Raw genomic sequence first — 6,165 nt, forward strand, 5'->3', positions numbered from 1 at the left:
GCTATACTGAAGTCAATGAAGGCAGGTTTCCAGCTGGTGTAAATCAGTGTAGCTCCACAGAAGTCAGTGGGACAGATCCCCAGCTGGTGTAAATTGGTACAGATACATCTAAGTCAATAAACTAGATCCCCAGAGGATGTAAGCTGCTGTAACTCCATTGACTCCAGTTGAGCTCTGCCAGTCTCCACCACCTGAGGAACTATCTCCCTGTAATACACTGGCTAAGTGAATCATGACCTTCTGTAGTGACTGGTCCACACAGATGACACAAGCCTTCTATCACTAGCAATGAGTGAACTACTCCATTAGCTCATGCAGCTGTGGCTTGCCCTTTTGGGTCCTACTCCCAAGTTCATTGAACTCAATGAGAGTGGGTTCTGAAGGCCCATGTTTCCAAAATTCTCAGCAAGATGCTGGGCAGCAAAGTACAATCTTTGCTCTGTTTTTGGGAGTCATGTAATTACACTCAGAAAAGGTATGGTTGATACACAGATTGTCACTATCGCTGTGCCCAGATCAGAGCTCCCCGTCATGCAACCAGTCATGCACAGGCAATTTTAAAGGGCCAGGTTTAGCCAAGAAGAGGTCACTTTGAGAGAATACACCTGTGGAAAGTTGGATGCTCTTGTCAGGCAGAAGATGGAAGGTGAAGGTTTAGTTTGGGAGTTTCAGAGACCTACGGGCCTTAGGCACCACACTTGACTTCCAATGAGCGTCGGAAGACTTTGGATCTAAATGGATTAAGCTAATTCGAAATAAAACATTCTTATTCTGGAATAAGAGCATCCACATAGAGAGTTAATCAGGAACAGATGTTCCAGAATAACTTCCCACCTAAGCAAGCCCTTATTCCTTTTAGCGCATTTTTTAAAGTCCCTGATTTAGGGCTTACTGTAATGTAAATTTTACTTATTTCTTTGAAGTTCTGAAAATTGATACTTAAAACTTTTGCCAGCTAAGGAAGTTGAATTTTATTCTGTCTCTCTGTGCCAAGAGAGAATGTGGAATGAATGCGAACACTGCAGGGACTAGGAGCTGAATTCTCACATGGGTGACTAGTCTCATAACTGCCCCTTTGGAATAAATGAATGTTTCCTTTCTGACCAACCTGCAAATGAGACAGACAGAACTGGGAGGGTTTGTGAGCAAGATGGAAATCTGGGGTGAGATTTTCAAAGCTGCCTAAGGAATTAGGAAGCCCATTTTCCACTGGAATACAGTGTGTGGTTTGGCCCCTGAACCCTTTCTAGAATAAAATTATCAGGACATCCTAGAGCTTTTTGTGATTCTACTATAAATCTCAAGGGAGCAGCTTGTGCATGAGAAACCCTAATTTTCAGAATAAAAAAAAGTTAAGATCCAATAAGAATGATTATCCTTTTTGCTTGCTAAAGCAACTTTTATCCCAGGACCAGAAAGAACTTTACATACACTATTTAAACTTCACAACCTTTTAGCTGTACCTTGATGGTCTCCTTCCCAAGTACTTACCCAGCCTGACCCTGTTTGGTGATCTTTCTCAAGGGATCACTATAAATATTATTGTAAGCAAAGTCAGGATGAGCTCTACCCTGACATCTGGTGGTGAATTATGGCAAGTGTGGAAAAGAACTTAGGGGGTTGATCTTGTTTGCATAGGCACACCCACTCCACCTAGCATGAGCCCACTGCAACCCAAAATGGTCACTTTGACAGCTGTGTGATCCCCAATTTCTTGGTTATTGGGGTAGGAGGAATAAAGTGTTGTTACCCTGATTATGTGAATGAAGGACTATGAGACTGTTTTATGACAGAGGGTCTCACCATCAACTATGTAGCACTCATATACAAGGGATATGGGTTCCAAAACCCCATGAATTGAGAATGGTTGGGGATAGATGTGTGCACCTGATGGTATGGGTCCTTTTGAGTGCCTGGCACACCAGTTGCACCCCTTTCTTCCTCTACACTGTTGAATAGCAGAGCTAATTTTGATTCTATTAGGAGTCTAGCTGGAAACTGCTAAGCTGAATTCACTTTGGGCCAATGATGCACCAGCACTGGGGATCCCCTACTACAAGCTGAAATTGCTAAGAGCTGAAGTCACTAGAAGAGCTAAAACTACTGAGCTGAGATCACTGAGTGCTGTGTTAACTAGTGGGGGAGCCTGAAGATATATTGCTAAGCCGCTGGCAGAGAAGTTTGCAGGATGGTTGGAGAGGCAAGTGCAGTGGAGTGGAGTAGCTTGTGGGACAGTTGGAGGGGCCCATGGAATAGCAAATGGAGCAGAATGGAGCAGTTTGTGGGGACTGCTGGAGGAGAGAAGAGGAGTGGAGCAGAGCGGCTGGTGGAGCAGAGCCGTTTGTGGTGAAGGCTGCAGCAGACCTCCACAGAGAGGTGGGACAGTTGGCCTTGGCCCACGTAAGGTGCCCCTAAACACTCCATGTGCCCCCCACCCCCAAATTCCACCCAGGCTGGTGCGGGTAAAACTCTGCCGATGAACTTTTGAACTCTGGGGCAGCACTGACCAGAGACAGAGACTTTGGGGTTGTTGGACTTTGGGGAGATTTGGACTTAAGACCCTGAGGGGAAAAGGACATTGCCAAACTTACTTGGAGGTAGGTCTTTTGCTCATGGTTTGTGTTATGAATCCTGTTTGTGATGTTTCCTCAACATAATGCCGCATTGTTTCCCTCCTTTATTAAAAGGATTTTGCTGCACTCACACTCTGTGCTTGCAAGAGGAGAAGTATTACCTCCTAGAGGAGCCCGGGGGTGATGATATGTAATTGTCCCAGGTCACTGGGTGGGGACTTAAGCCAGTTTTGCATTGTGCTATTGAAACTGAACCCCTGGATACTGAACCCAGCCCTTGTTGCTGCCAACTCAGGGGGCAGAAAGGTTACATTATTATTCCCTAGAGAGCCATAAATATTATCAACTCCATTTTATACAGGGACAAGCTCAGAAACAAAGAGGCGGAATGACTTCCCACTAAGGTCGCAGCATGACTGGGAAGATCAGCATATCTATTCGGGAGACATTTATTCCATTTGTATTCCAGTCCTAGGCTTCCAAGGAGGGTATCCTGGAGAACCTGGAAAACAAAACAAAATAAAAGAATTACAGTGAACTCTCACTAAGCATCTCTTTCTTCATAGTCATCCTATGAGACATCTCTCTAAGCAAGAATGATCTGGGTCAGTTCTTGAATGTAGGATCCTGAGAGAACAATCCAAGGGCTGAAGAGAACAATGTGGATTACACTGTCCCCTTGGAGATAGTGCTTAGCACAGTGCCCCAGCATATGTCTTGGGGACAATGTGTTGGAGGGACCGTGGCTGGGGCTCAGCAGGAAGGACTCTTCCCACACAGTCAGTGCTGACCCCAATATCCCTGTGAGACACTAGGAGAACTGTGCTGCAGAGAGAGGGGGACTCAGTAGGGAGCACAGTCCCCTCTCAGGCAAGGCTGACCTCAATGCCACAGGGCAATGTTAGGGGCTTGTCTTGCAGGGGTTGTGGTGGGGTCCTGAAAATGGGGGAGGAACATACTTGGCACTGCTAAGCTATGCCTCTATTACCGCTACCTATGCTACTGCAACCAGACTGTTATATATATTTGCACTAGTTCAATGAGTATGTATTCTAAGCAGAGGAATCCTACCCCTTGCTCATAGCGTAGACGTATGTTAAGTAATGGTGCTCTTTTCCTGTGAGAAGGGGTATATAGCTAGGGAGACCCTATCTAGATATAGCTGAGAAACCAATGATGAACCTTGATTTGATTTTAAAAGGTTTTAAAGAAACAAAGGATCTGAAAGCTTAATGTGAAAAGCACATCTCAGAGAGAATAGGAGACATTCTGAATTGGGAAAACAGTAATCTTGATGCTACAACCAGATTAAAGGTCCCATTGCAGACATGAGAAGGTCTCAGAGCACTTTCCATGGCACAAGGGTGGGAGGTGGGTGGTTCGTTAATCAAAGTACGTGAAGTGCTTTGAGATCTTCACATCGAAAGAGACTTTAGAGAAAGGCAAAAGTGTAATCATTTAGTAGTAATGGAAAACTGTCCATGAATTTTAGTCCCAGGTTCGAGGTTCTGTAAGAATAAAAATACTGGTTGTTTCACATAATCTGCCACAAATCCAGTAGAAATTCTTCTCTTTAGTGCTGGAACTCTATACCCACCCAGCCCCATGTATCCATTGCCTGAGTCAGAGGGAGTGACACTAACCAGACTGGTACCTCCTTGCTCAGGTGAGAAAAGGGTGGGTGTCTCATCTGCTGGATATGTAGAAATATCCAGGGATGGCCACCGAAAAGAGCAAGAGAAATGGAAACAGGGTTACTCCTCCCAGCTGGGATCACTTGTCCTAATTTGATTCTCCACCATTCTCAAGTTCATTCTTCTGACTTTGCATTGCCTTCTGTTTTGTTTCACTTGGGCACCTTCATGTGGACTGGGGATGTCATCAGTGGTCTGCTCCACACTTTGACTGAAGAACCTGTATATGCTCATTTCCTCATGCCTGGGAGCTAAGTGCCTGAGAGCAACAGCCTCTTTTGTGAGATGCAGGGTGTCCAGAGAACATCTGGGAGGAGGCAGGTGGTCTGGAACGGAGGCAGCTGTGTTGTCCCAGACAGAGAAACACCCACTAAGTGACTAGGAAGGAATGTGGGGAAGTGAATTCCCAACATGTTGGCACAAACCAGATTCCATCTCACTGTCCAGCACCCTACTTCCCTCCGCCAGGGAAACACCCCGTGGCAAATAAACTCCAACATAGGTCACACTCTGTGGCAACAACTTGGGGATAATAAGAGGATGCTGGTGATGGCCAAGGTATATTTGAGGTGATGTCATTTTAATGAGGATTAATACTGAGGCCTTGAGGGACTGTAGCCATTATAGATATCTTGGCACTTTCACCAATAACTGAGCATCCCAGGTCCCAGCTTGGTGAAACCTTTTACCTTTACCCTGAGTGTGAGATTCTCCTTAAGTTCCTATCTGTTTTTAATGTTGCTAAGCAGCTGTTAGATGTCTATCACATCCCACCCCAGAGGTTCAGTGTGCTGATACTGAACCCAGTGTACACAGCATCTGGTATGTGAATCCTTTACAGTCCACTGGAGTGAGAGAAAAGATGGAGATATGTACAGGGAACACATTCTCAGACCTTCCACTTTGGGCTGAAAATCAAGAGGAGAAATTTCGTTGCAAATGAGATATTTTGTTTGGGGAATTTCCCATGACATGAGAATGGAAGGTGAAAAATGAGCGGGCCAACTGGCAAACCTGTTACCTTCACTGTGCCTGCAGCAGTTGGAGATCAAGAAGATGATGCCGATGATGGTGAAGAAAGACACAGTCACCACAAGGTCCAGAAGCCAAAAACTCATTTGAACTGTGTAGAGACGAAAACATCTGGTGAAGTATCAAGTACCACAGGATTTGTTTGGGATAGCTGGAGAGACAAACATCTCCTCTCAGCAGGATATCTGGCCTTTAATTTCTTTTGCCAGCATTCTATCTAGAGTCCTTCTTTCACTGTCTGTGCTTGAATTTCTCTGTAGTGGTCTCCATATGTCACAGATTGCTATGAGGACCCTTCTGTCCTGTGGGAGGGGGAAGTGTGGGAAGTATGTTACTCTTGGGTATGTTTGAGGGTCATTCAAAGTGATGGAGAATCTCACCTGTTACCTCGACGTTGACAACCTCACTCCTGGGAGACAGAATCCACCGCCTGCTCACATCCTCCTCATAATCTCAGGCATATTCCCCAGTGCACTTTGGAGTTGTTTGTGGGATATGGAGCATAGACCAGTTGGAAAGGTGACCACCAGTGTCCACAGTGCTATACACCCCACAGCTGTGCTCTGACCCTGCTGCCCTGGGGATGATCTCAACGCCATCCTTGTAGAAATGACACCTCCAATGGACAGCACTCCCAGGGACCACACAAGAGAGAAGCACAGCACCTTCTTCTTTCACCACTCCCAATGGGGGATCGACGTTCAGTGTTGGCTAGGGAAGGGGATCTAAGAGGGGAGCAGGGAAGGTAAAATATTAGTATGTGTCATCTGGGGGCAAAGGTCAGAATCAAACTTTATTTTTGTTCTTTCTCCAAATTTTCTTTCTTTACCAGAGGACCCTGATAGACTTTGTGGAATGACATATTA

The sequence above is a fragment of the Gopherus evgoodei genome, unplaced genomic scaffold (genome assembly GCF_007399415.2).
Source record: "Gopherus evgoodei ecotype Sinaloan lineage unplaced genomic scaffold, rGopEvg1_v1.p scaffold_197_arrow_ctg1, whole genome shotgun sequence".
NCBI lineage: Eukaryota > Metazoa > Chordata > Testudines > Testudinidae > Gopherus > Gopherus evgoodei.